This window comes from Actinia tenebrosa, unplaced genomic scaffold (genome assembly GCF_029948245.1).
Source record: "Actinia tenebrosa isolate PJP-AT-01 unplaced genomic scaffold, QUT_ActTen_1.0 PGA_scaffold1__47_contigs__length_23844297, whole genome shotgun sequence".
Lineage (NCBI taxonomy): Eukaryota > Metazoa > Cnidaria > Anthozoa > Actiniaria > Actiniidae > Actinia > Actinia tenebrosa.
Genome location: NW_028292578.1, coordinates 10,397,166 through 10,410,722, shown reverse-complemented (window position 1 = coordinate 10,410,722; position 13,557 = coordinate 10,397,166).

Here is a 13,557-nt window from a genome sequence, read left to right as displayed (position 1 = left end):
TTGATATCCTTTCTGCCAGCACTTTATGCGTTTGCCGTTCGAATCCTGCAGTTCACCTAGACCAGGGGCTATGAGCATTTGGGGGTAAAACTTGCGGATGTAGTCCACCACCTTTTTATGTAAGTCGAGTTCATTTTCTATTTTGAATACCAACTTGTTTGGACCGTCAAACCGCCTTTCATACTTACCGGTTTTCCTTAGCGCGGGTAGGACTTCTTCGAAGACCCAATCGCGAAACTTAACGGCTTGGGGTAACTTAGAGCTAAATATCAGTTCATACAAACCTGGCTCAGATATGAACACGGAATGTGGGTGCATAGTAGAAGCGCCCTGTTTTAGGGCCCTTCCTAACTCACTCGACCTTTTCTGGTATTTCTCAGAAACGTGCTCCCTGATTGCGTTTCTCGTTTTTTCATATCCTAATGCAGCTGCCACTTCCTTCGCTTTGAAGTACAAAGTTTCGCCTTGCACTATGCATTGCAGTTTGGTTTCGCTGTTTTCAAATACGCGAAGCATTGTATATCTAAGAAATATTTTAACCTTAATATGCAACACTTTTAAGTTGGTTCATTTCTACGCTCAGTTGCGCGTCTGAGACGACGAAGATGTAGCAGTTTATCTTGTCGCTGTCGCCGGCACTGGTGTTCTTGGTGCGCTTGATCTCCAATGTTATACCATCCTGCGTATTTACTAGACGTAAACCCTGGCCATGTAGGTCTTCGTCGTTAATGGTGCGCATGTCAATCCATAACGCATACTTATCCTTAAAGAATTCCTCGGGGCTAATTTGGTCGCCAAACTTACGCATTGCCTCTCTGTAGACGTCTGCGGGCTTTATTCCCTGCGAATATACTTTGTTTGGAACGCCGTTGATATTCACGCCGACGTTGGTAATGTTGGGGTTGTGGAACGCTTCGGAGTCGCGCTTACCGGCTTCGTAGGGTTTGGCAAACACCAGCATCAACCCCGTGAGACTTCTTCGGGGGAGGTTAATGCTTTGGTTGATAACCTCATCCGTCTTATCCAGGAAGCTGAACGTCTTATACATCACTACGTGGTCGTATAAGAATGCCTTTCCGGAGCTGTATTCCATGCCGGCGCTACGGGCCAGCTCTTCGCTGTACGCGGTCTCATACTGTAATTCTAGATTAGTGATAGAATAAGGATCAACAGTCCCGCTAATTGCGCTGTCCATGCCTTCAATGACGTTCGTAGTGTCCGCCAAGGTTACTTCAAACTGTAACTCGGATAACTGCCTGGGGTAATACACGCCATGGTTCGTAATTACTTCAAAGTCCAAAGGGATAACGTATTTGGTACCGTACGCAGTTACTACCCTTGTTGCGTCTGCTACTGCGGTTGCTCCGCTGGAGTCAGTAGGCGCCGGGTTGGTGTCGCTGCGAAGCTTACGAAGGATAACGCTTCCGATTCCCTGCTCTATCTTTTGTGCACGGTCAAAGGCTGTTAGCCATAAATCTTTATACGTGGTGTACAGATCGTACCTATTTAAGTCCAAGAGGGATTCCCCGGCAAACTTGATTCTCATCTTAGAGACGAGGTTCCTACCCACGTTATTGACGGTATAGCGCTTGTCCTTGGTGCTTGGTTGTATTGCTAGGTCAAACCTTAACGCCAGGGTGCCAGGAACCAATACTAGGTTATCCGTTAGGCGGGGAACGCCCACATACAGCGTTTCTCCAGGCTTTGCGCTGCTGGGCGTGAATGTGACCCGATGAAAGGTGCGTTCTGCTTTCAGCCCGCCAACCTGCTTAGGTAATACGTTGGGATTTAACTTTGAGCTTATCATATATAATGGAAGTAGAAGGAACGGATTTTGACCCCCTTACCGAAGAAGGCCAAGTTGATATTAACGATGAAGAATACGAGTCTTTACTTCCTAATGACAACGTAGACGGACGAAGTCTCTTTGAGAAATTAAGTAGTAAGTATGGTAGGAGGGCCCGCGATGCTATGCGTTCCTTGAGAGATAAATTTAGGTCTAAGAACCCCCACACGCCCATTCCAGAATACTTACAAATGGAATCCCTTGGCGTGCGGTCGGACTTAATGGCGGACCTCATCGAGGACCTAAGGGAGCGATACCCAAGCCTAAACCTGGCTCTCTTAGACATCCAAATAGGAGATAAAGGGCAGGTTCAAGTTAGAGAATCGGGTAGGGAAAAATGGCACAACCTGTATCAAAGGAAGAATTCCCACCTGCTTAACAACCAACTTCCAAAAGGAGTCACAAATGCGCTGGGAACGCCCAACTTGACCATGCAGCGAGGCTCGACTAGGGAGGAAATGCGACTGGATTTCAATAAGATCTTTAAGGCGGCAGCTAGATTACCGGCCTTTGCAGGCGGCCATGGAACATACGAAGAATTAAGGGCGCAAGTAGGAACGCTAAGTGAGTCACTCCAAACCAAGACAGAGGAAGTTGCTACGCTGAACTCTCAAAAACGGGAATTGGAGGCCAAGATAAATAAAATACGGACCTTACCAGCACGCCTTGCCGAGCAAGCCTCTTCTGCATATGATTTAGCGGAAGCGCAACGAGAATTGGCCGAGATTACTAGCCGAACGGAGGCAGTTAATAACGACTTAGAACGAATCACCAGGGAGCGCGAGGACCTCTTAAGGGCAAGTGAGGATTTGGCGGCTCTTAAGGTGTCTTTCCAGAATCTAAAGCTGGAAAACGACGTCCTCGAAGAAAGATTTAAGGAAATGGAAGACGAATTCATGAGGGGAAACCAAGCTACTGTTGAAAGTCATGCCGCCGAAGTTGCCGACTTTCGGCAGCGGATATCTAAGTTGTTAGATGAAAAGACCACTGCCGTGAAGGACTTTCAGAATGCCTTTAGCCGCTTGGCTGGTAAGGATGAGCAGCTAGTACGCATAGGAAATGAATTAGTGGAGAGTCACGACAGGGAAAGGCGTATTATAGCACAAATGGCTGAAAAGGATCTGGAAATAAGACAACTTCAGGAGACCATCGAAGACCTGCAGGGTCGAATAGAGCGGCAGCAGGAAGTAGCTGTGGACCAAACTCGCTCCGAAGAGGAAAGGGAGGCTGCTAGGAAGGAAGTAGATACGCTTGAAATACGCCTTGCGGAATTACGGGCGCAAAAGGAGAAGTTGGAAAAAGAGCTGGGGCTTACCACCAAGGAAAAGGTAAAAAGAGCTCTGGTGAAGTATGGTATTCCGCTGGCATTTGCGGTTGCTATTTCGAGCGTAGTAGGAGTTATCCTTAGCACGCTTAAGGCTACGGGCGCGGGCGTAAAGAAATTAGGCAGTGGGCTGACGGACTTGGGAAAAAAGATGGCAGCCGGTCTTCCTGGGCTGCTGGGTTCGGTTGTTTCCTTGGCGCTTAGGGCCGGCGGAGAACTGCTAAAGTTTGTGGGGAATAACATTTGGATCCTCGTAGTAGCTATTGGAGTGGTACTCCTGAAGAAGATGAAGGGTTAATTTTATCCTTGTGTATTACTGGTGGCTTATCGTCGTCGGGCGCCCGAGGCGTCCTCGACTGCGGATAAGTAAAGATAGTATTCGCACCGCCTTGATAATGTGGAACTAGCGGCAGCACGCTCATGGTGCTAATGGGCTTATGATTCCAAGTGGCATCCGTTGGGGAATCTCTTGACGGGGCGGCATTTATCCGAAGGTAGGCAACGTCGTTGGGGAGAACTTGTAACTTCGCATATTGGCAATTGGCTATCATGTGAAAAGTTACCGGCGTTAAGTCTTCTCCGCTTCTTGGAGGGGCTCCGACGAGAAATGAGCTGGGTTCCTATTATTATCTTTTTTTCTGTAGGGTAGTAATGGGTGGTTATCCTCATCGACAATCCTAAACCCGACATTACACGAATACCCCGTCGAAATGCTAATGGTACACATGATCAATCCCAGCCCCCCAACCTTTACCCACAGCCCGGTGTCATGCCAATGCTGTTCTAAGTAGTCCTTCTCCTCCAAAAAATGTAGAAACCAATCTTCCTTTGCGTGTGGGTTCATATATTTCAGCAAACATAGTTTGCTTCTAGAGACTAAGCACCGTAAGAGTGCTGATGGTTGCGTGGTTATAGATAGTATCTCTCTGATTTTCTATACTATTTATGCAAACGCTCCCGGTGTCATCTACGCGCATTTGCAGCTTTACCTTCCCATGGCAATCGGCGACCATGTGGAAAGTCCAAACCGATAGATTTTCGGCGCTGCCGGGGTTGGGCTCTACGGAGAAATGCGCAGGCTCCCTGTTGTTTGTCTTATTTCTCATAGGCTGCAGTATGCCATTCTCATCCAGGAACCTAAAGCCCACGTTGGCATGGCTGCTCGTGCCAATGCAAATACTACAAAGGATTAACTTCTTCCCTGAGTAGTTCAAGTCTACAGACATGCCCGTGACATCAACCCAAGCCGCCTGGGTGTATTTTTTCTCGCCTGTGTAAGTCGTATAAACACAATCTACTCCAGCTACGTAGGGGTTGTTCATCGCCATATATAATAACTCAGACCAACGCCTGCGACTGTTAAGCCGGCTTTTAGTAAGTTATGGTCATATTCCTCAGGTATCGCAGGCAAAACCTTCTTCTTTACGTTCTTTGGTGCGGGCTTTTCTACGTGCTCCTTCTTAGGCTTCTCCACGAAATGGGGGATGCTTCTAAGAGTGTCAGAGTTCACGTCGTTCGCCCCAAACTTCATGTCCTTGGTAGCTCGCTGCAGCTTATTGTTATAACCCACGACGGAATTGGCGTTGATAACCAAATTACTTGGCATCAACCAACAACCAGGCGACAAAGCGTAATCCAGTCGCACTTTAGACTGCTGCACTGCAAGTTGATATCTCTGCACCGACTTAGAGATCTCATTCTCAATAACAGCGCTTTCGAAGAGGACAAGGAATACTTGTTGCGTTTCCTGCGACGCACCGGAGGCATCTACGATGGGGCTGCGAGTGCTAACCTGGGCCCCTAGAATGCAGTAAACAAAGGCTTCAATACTGCGGTTAATCCTTGCTAGGTTTTTCAGTCCAATGCCCTTTGCGGCAAAGAAAGGCGCCCACGGGTATTTCTCTTTGCTTTCTATGAAGTAAATCAAGTCACCTTTTGACGCTTTACCCCCTAAGTCGGAGAATTCCCATCTGCTAGGATACCCCATACCCGGAGTTTCTATGCTGGCGCCAACATACGAAGCATAGGTGTAAGTCTCTCCTAAACCATGGGCGGCACCCTCTTTGTTGCGAAAATCAGGGTTGGTAAGCTTAAACTCATTCCTTAATCGCTCCCATGCGACTTTGTCATATTTGTTATCCTTCGGCTTAAAGATAGTGTCACTAGGAAGCGGCGCTCCTAACTCAAACAATATCCTACGAATAGTAAAAGCAACATGAAATCGCAGGAAAGGAATATGGAACATGTCCGCGGCTATACCGCATCCTTTAGTAGCAGCCCAGACGGCAAAGTTTAACTGCTGCGGCCAATACCGCATGTTGGGACCTGATAACCATTCTCTGGATTCTTTCCCTGAGGTATGTTTCATGGCAGTTTCTCTAAAGATGTCTCTGACTTTTATTTCGAAAGTCGTAGAACCCACGGGGATTTCTAAGGAGGTAATCATCTTAGCAAAGTCATTTGCGCCGCCTTTGTTATCGTAAAATGGGTAATCCTCCGTTGCCGGTAATAAATTATCTGGAAAATTAGGCTGCCTTTCTTTATGCTCGGGTTTTGGGTTCTTTGGCTCCAAGTCCGCATTGCTGTACATCCTGGAGCCTTCATAGTAAATCCCATCGGGTCTTCTTTCAAACTTACTAGGGTCTGCATGCGGAAACATTTTCCTAAATGCTCTCCAGTTGGCATAATCCCTGTTGTCGTGATGTGGCTGCTCCTCTATGTTATTCCCAAAAGCGTCGTACATTAGTATATAATGGATGTTATACCTTCAGCACCTCAGTTGTACCCAGATGTTCCCAACTATCACACCACGGCGCCCATTGAAAATGCAGAGAATTTCCGTTTAAATAAAGCGAACTTAATCCTGGCTTACTTGGAAGGGCAAGCGAAACACTACGAAGAGGTTAGGAAAAAGTATGCCAGGGCCCGAAGCATACTACATAAAATCGCGATAACTTCCGGCTCCATGTCCGTGGCGTTAACAGGCACCGGCGTTGCTACCTCACTCACCGGGCCTGGAATAGTCGTTGGCGTTCCTTTGGCCAGCGTTGGAGCCGTCTGCGGCATTGTTTCCGCTGTTACGACAGGCATTATGAAGCAATTGTCCGGTAAGATATCCAAGCACGACACTCATATAGCCCTAGCAAGAGCAAAGGCTAACACCATCGCCGACTTGGTGTCTCAGGCTCTGCGGGACCGCCGCATAGACGACACGGAGTTTTCTTTGATCCTCGCGGAGGAAAAGAAATACGGCGAATTAAAGTCGGGTAATAAAAAAACCATCGTGAAAGATCTTTCCGAGGAATCTCGCAAAAAGATCTACCAGGAGGCAAAAGAGGAGCTCCAAAGAAAACTCGCTCAGTAGACATCTGCTTTGAAAAGAACGTAGGGGGATTTCGACTGCACATTTCATCTTCTCGGAATCCATTCTAATAGGGGGTGGTTGGGGTCTATTTGCTGGAATATTTCGTAAATTACGTCGGGGTAGTAGGGAATATCCTTATCCAGCTGACAAAACATCCACTCGGCCCTTTGCATATCTGGGACATCAGGAATACGCCTACCGGTAATTTCAGACAAAAGATAGGGAATAGCTTTGTAATATTTCCCTAGCTTTAATTTTTTCAATGTCTTTCGTAGACTTTGCGGCGAGGGCTCTTCCAAATTGTCCACGATCTCCCGCGTGTCTAAATACACCGGATGCAACCCCTGGATATAATTCATCCAGTCCCTGAAGTATTTCAACCTCTTATATGGCGTTTTCGTGCGACCTCCATTGGCGTAATACTGTTCTTTGGTAACATTTGGCACCGCATTACGAATATTCTTACCACACTCATAACACTGTGCTGACGTGTCCTCCTCTATCTGTATTTTTTTACCACAACACCAAAAAGATTCTGGCTTCGGTATGACAACTTTAGGCGTTAAACAAATCACACAGAAGTCGTTAACGAACTTCTTACACTCATGCATCGTATATCTAAAGGATATCTTTCCCTCTGTTTGCGACCCCAACAGAGCAGCAGTTAGGCACCTTTCGCGTGTCGGCCGATCGCGCAAGACCCCCTGTAGGGCGGGTTACCGACCTCTAAAAACCCACCCCCCCCTGATGTTTTTCGACTTTCGATTTTTGGCTTTGTCGGCGCTCCGCGAGTCCGCCTAACTGCTGCTTATGTGTTGAAGAAAGAAAGAAAAAAATTGAAACGCAATTGATGGTTTTCACTTCGGCCATGTTGGAGAACTTTAACAGAAGAATTGTCAATGAATTCTTTTGTTATATCCTCCAACATGGCCGCCGTTTCTATTGTTATTTAATTCTCTTGGGAATAGTTGAAAACCATCAATTGATGTTGGTGGTTTTTTTCTTGGAGGTTCCCATTTTAATTTATCAGTTTTGGATAGTGCAGAATGGAACCCTTGACAAACAGATATGGCTCCGTAAGCCCGCATGTTTTCTATAATGTTTAGACTTTAAAATCAGCTAAATAATAATTTTTGCTTTCTACAAAAAGTAAATGAGAAATATCACAACAAAACGGCAGGCCGGTCTATTCACATTATCTATATCAATATTTAGATTAAATCGCAGGATGCGAAATGGTGTTTTTTTACTGAGATGCAATGTCGAGACTCGAAGAAAAATATTATGTGAATTAATGCAAAGTAGAATCATTATCAGGGACAGTTAGATTAACTAATGGTCTGCCCCAACAACACCATGCATGAGTCCATTTGCATGACGCTAGGAAAACACTGTCTCGTGGGAATATTGTTCTTGATGTACAGTTCCTAGAAGTAAAGGCTTTTAACGAACAGATAAAGTCTTAAAGCGGAGGCAATACTGTCTATCTAGTGGTCGTCAAAGTTATTAGACTAATGAATGCCTCCAAGGTATTCTTGGCATAGCTTTGTTTTGCAAAAAAGCAGTTCTTTATCCTTAATAACCCCGTCTTAGAGTCTCCGCTCGCGTCAAGATGGCGGACTTGGTGTCTATTAATACACGCAGGTTTCACTGAACGGTTTTATATGTGCTGTCAGATTAGGACGCTGGTCAAATATTGAGAATCATCTATTTATTCATTTCAAGGTGCCAGGAAGATTGACAAAAACTGATATTTGTAATTAGATCTTTACTTGTTTGGAAAACTAAAAAAAACCTTGCCAGATGAGAGGGAGAGGAATTGAAAGGAACCCGCCAAAATAAGGTAGATCCATGTTTTGTGAGAATATGGTTTATAAAGTTTACCTCAATCTTACACATTAGAACTGCAAGTTGGCCAAAATGTCATATGACTTTGCTGTAATACATCAAAATATTTTTTCCTTCTTTTGGAAAGTTTGAAATTGAGGAATAACTGGGTGAAAGTAGCGGAACTATAACTTGATTTCTAATTATTTCTTGGAAAGAAAAAAAGGAGGCGCAATTCGAAAGGAGAAATCGTCAACAAACCTTGTATAACTATAAGATTTTTTCCTGTTCTACACCTTACCATCTCGTCATTTTCTTTCAATGAGTCAGTTTTACATATCCGGCCGCCCGTTACTTATCACAAAACCAATAGCGAGAACTAAGACGAGAATGTTACGTGAATCAGGTCGAACAAGAATGACAAACTAAGGGTTTGGTCTACGAGGCTAGGATATAAATCCCGATTAAACATGACGCTGGGGTCTGAATTGATTTGTTACAGCACTTGGCTAGATTTATTGCAAATAGTTGATATTTGGTATTGATTTTCAATACTAGCGATTAAGCGTCGTTCGACCTAAAGTTTCAGTTAACTAATGAAAGATAGATTCGATGGATTTGTTAGAATAGTATTTACGGCATAGGTGCTCATATTTTCCTTCGTATGGAAAGGAGAAAGTACCACATTCGTTGATCTAAAATGCTGGCCAAATCCTTTTGACCGCAGGGAAATTTTGGTCGAGGGCAAAATTAAATTTTGATGCAAAATAACAAATACGTACCTAGTGGCTATAATTTTTTCCTATCACCTCTATCATAGTCCAATTATGTTTTCGCAGGAAAAGAGACGGGGAGAATTTTTTGGGTATAAATGTAACGTCATAATTTGTGGTTTCTTATGATTTGATTTATCAGACGTCGCATGGTGTAACATGCGTTGAATATGATGGATTTAGGTTTTGGTGCATGCCAAGTTCGACATTTGAATTCATCCAATTAACTGATGGACTGATTCAATCAAATGAGAAAATAAAGTAACTATTTTCATTAATTCGATGCGTGAAGCAATTGTTAAATTCGACGAATTATGGTCCACTCCAAAAAAGATGAAATTGGTTTGAACTGGGCATTAACCATGCATGATAAATAGCAAGAATGCGGGAAGCAGGTTTTTTTTCACACTAGCGCACGTCTTAGTTTCAGCTTCCAAACAATCTGGGAGCTATATACGGTTGGTCTTGTATTATCAGTTGTATTGTATTACCCTAATTTTTAACCGCAATACCAACAATACGAGGCTGCAGTATTTCAAGGCAAAGAAAAGAAAATTGATTGTACGTTGTTCGTGGTTGTCATGCATTATTTAAGTCTCGTTTGCATCATCGTGCAGCGGAAGTTTGAATGGTTTACAAAGTTTTCACCTGTATGTAGATTCTGTACAAATATACGCTTACTTTGCATATGTTATTAGCCATAATGCAGTTTGGCCATGGGATATATGCTATCACTCATCAGGCTTTTATGCGATTTAGTACTGTTATTGGATGACGTGATTTACAAAATGTTCTGATTGGTTTATGGTGAAGGCCAATCGGCGAGAGCTTCTTAGTTTCCCTTTTGAGTATTTGCTAGACCAGAATGCACGACGTTTGCTTACTGAGAACAGTATAGACCTGTATAGAGGTCAGTTCTCTAATTCCTTCATGCTTGATGTTTTCTCTTATCGAGCTTATGTAAATAGCTAGAATTATGTGTTAACGGTGCATCTATTTTGAACTATGCAATTGTTATTTGTAAATGAGATCTATGATGTGATTTCTGGTGACTCGGTGTTTGTTTTGCGAACCTAGCGCAGGCCAGTTCGTATTCGAATCAAGAGATATCCGGAATTCCTAATAGCGCAGCGCAGCCGTGACGTCATAAAAACGAAGACAAAGGCGAAATTCGGACAAACAAACTTACAAGTTTACTTTCAGCAGATGATTTTCACAGCCGATCGCAGTTGATCTTAGTTTACATGGGTTATTATTGTAACTTTAAGTAAAAAAAAATAAAATCGGTTCGTATAATCCTCGTAGCGGTTAAACAGAATGCAATGTTTGTCCGAATCTTTAAGCTATTTTTAGAATCAGTGCGCTGCGTAATTGTGCGATAACCATTAAATTCCCAGCAATCAAACTCAATTGCGCGAGCCAACACCAGACAGTACAAAAATAAAAGAGTTCCGCCCAAGGATTTGACGATAACTCGAATTGATCTCAAAGAAAACATATTTGACTTGTACCGACGTCAGGGGGTTATCACAGATGAGAAGAAAAGTACACAGTTACCAAACCGCACAATTAATTTGACCAACTCGCCGCTGGTACGTGTATAGGGCTTGATGATTCGATAACGCTGAGAGGGCACACCATTTCTGTGACCGGATTTCTCTGTGCGGTCGGCTCGACCTCCACCCTGCTGAGGGGTCCTCTTACTTAAGAATGGAGTGTAGCACAAACCAATAAATCATTTTATTTCAAGTGGATATTTCCCATTTAAGATCTCTGTAAATACCTTCCCTCGATGTTCAATCAGATTCACTTTTAGGGCCAAGCTGTTTTCTAGGCTTTGTTTTCTTTCGTTCTCTAGCTTGTATTGGTGTCATGACCACTCCGAAACGTCGCTCATTAAACATTTTCCTTCTACTAAGGTTTTAAAAAAGATCAATCCAATCAGGGAGGTGTGCGTATTTGCACGATTTTTTAAATCGAGCATCACTAGAAAACGCAAGAACTACTGCAATACTCAAGGGAATGACACGTGTTAATATGTTGCTTTACTGATCTCATAGAATATTCTTTATAACATGCAAAACATTTCTTATTTAAATATGATACCTAAGGCTCGAAACGCTCGAGACATTTTCCACCAAAGTGCCTTGAGAAAATGCGAAAGTAGACGGTTGAAAGAGACGGTTGACTAGCTTTATTTGGCTTTTTCCTTTAAAGCTGTTTGTGATACTGTTTTGTTTTCCTGTTAGATCATATAACAGAAAACATTTCTCCAGTCAACTGCTGATTCAGTATTGCTTTACTGTTTGTGCGCTCACAACAGTCAAGTATACTACCTAAGTACTTCCACCAATATTGAAATGACTAAACGTATACTTAAACGAACCCAGTTATAGTAAATTCTATGGAACTATTCAAAGAGAACCGGCTATCATTTAATATCACTTAATAACTCATAGACGATTAAAGGAGGTTCAATAGGCGCTTGTCCATTCCTCTTACAAGGAATGGCTTAAGACTGTGATGTGGATGATGGTATGATGGTAAGAACGCAAACACAATTTCCGGGGGTACATGCCCTTAGGAAACCCCAACTAGAATCTTGCCGTCTTAAGTCCGACAACATGTTTCATGAAGAGTTCTCCACCCGGAACTAACGGTCGTACATCGTACAACGATCGCTATTGTTTATATGAGACAAGCCACAGGATTATGGACCGGCTTACACGTCATAACTGCGTCATCCAATCATAGGCCTTAAACGTCGGGTTATCTCCGCACAACAGTTTCTATGTTTTGAACACTATACATTGGAACGTTTTAAATTTTATTTAGATATATAGAAAAGTGATAGAATTTTTAAAGGGAACTCAGAAAAAAAATCTTTGTCCGAAAAAAAATCGACCGCACGACCCTCCGGATACTCTAACAAGATTTTTTTGAGTTCCTTATGAAATCATCAATCTTCATGGTTTTTTTTTTTTTTTTTTTCTGTGATACTTTTTTTCTGTGATAATTTTTAGTATCTTTTTGAGTACAAGCAAGAAAAGCCTGCTAAAGGTTCAAGTTCGTCTCTGCTACTTAATCCTATCAGCCAATAAGTTTTAAGGTATCACAGTCACTTAATCTAGAGGAAGGCCTTGGAAGATTAATTGAAGTCGTTGACTATAATGCTCTTTGCTTTACTTATTATCCTCTCCATCGATTAAATCTCTCAAAACCTGGAAATCTAATCCAATAAGACAATCATAGCCTATTCGTTTCACTTCGTTTTCTTTTTCAAGTTACTTTCGTTGTATCAAGATATGCATAGCTCCGTTCTATTACGTACGGATGGAAGCCTAAAAGATCGATTTGAAATTAAGAAGTTGGTTTTTAATAGATTAAGATAGAAGCAAAAGCAAAGTAGACAGCCAATGGGCACATGATGGGGAGTCGAAGGATCCAACCCGGACAGCCACAGCGCGGTTGAGAGGCGGTCAACACCACCCGCGCTTACCTTTCATTTCTTAACGTCCTTAAAATATCTAGTGCAATTTCTCTAGGAAATTCCTCAGATTCTTAAAAAAAAAAACACGATTAATATGCTAACAGAACGCGCTCAAAAGGCGTAACTGGCTATCAAGTGGTCAGTAAAACATGCCAGGGATAATTAGCTCTCGAACCTGCAAGGATCACCAAGCTGGTATTACTAATGCGATACTCCAACGACTTGACCTAAAGTTCAGCCATAAGTGGGCATCAAATCGCATTTTGATGAAAGTATTATGTAAAACCTAGGCTAAAGGATTTCTTTTCAATTTCTTTTCAAGAAGGGGAAAAAACACGCATCCTGATGGCGATTTTTTAATTTCTTTTGCAATGTCTGACGTAAGTCACTACTAGACACTAGGTTTGATTAGGACCGATTCATGCACGCAACCATTCTACCATTAAAAACCTCTTAATAATTTAATCCTCGTGGCGAGGCTTCTGTTCGTGCACAGGGAATCGGTAAACGATACGACTCGTTTTATTGAGGCATTGTCTGTGCTGGTTGGAACATCAATTTTGTCAAAATCCGGTGTAAACATATACGTCTTGAAAACCATTATAGAAAGTACTGTGTAGCTTTGCATGGGGCCTGAAAATCGTACTAAATGAGCTAAAAATGAGAATTATGAGAACCAGGAAACAGAGAAGAAAAGCTCTCAGATATAATAGGATAAAGTATAATTCGTACGATTATTCTGTCTTAAATATATCTTATTTGTACAAAGGGATTTAGACTTAAGCCAGTCTAGAGGGAAAAATCGAAATCTAGCCATTTTTTATATCCTCTTTTATACTGAATTTCTATTAAGTTTGTTTCGGGTTAAGGGCGAAAATGGTGTCTTGTAGTATTGACATCAGTGATATTATTTAGCTATCAGTTTTGTTTCAA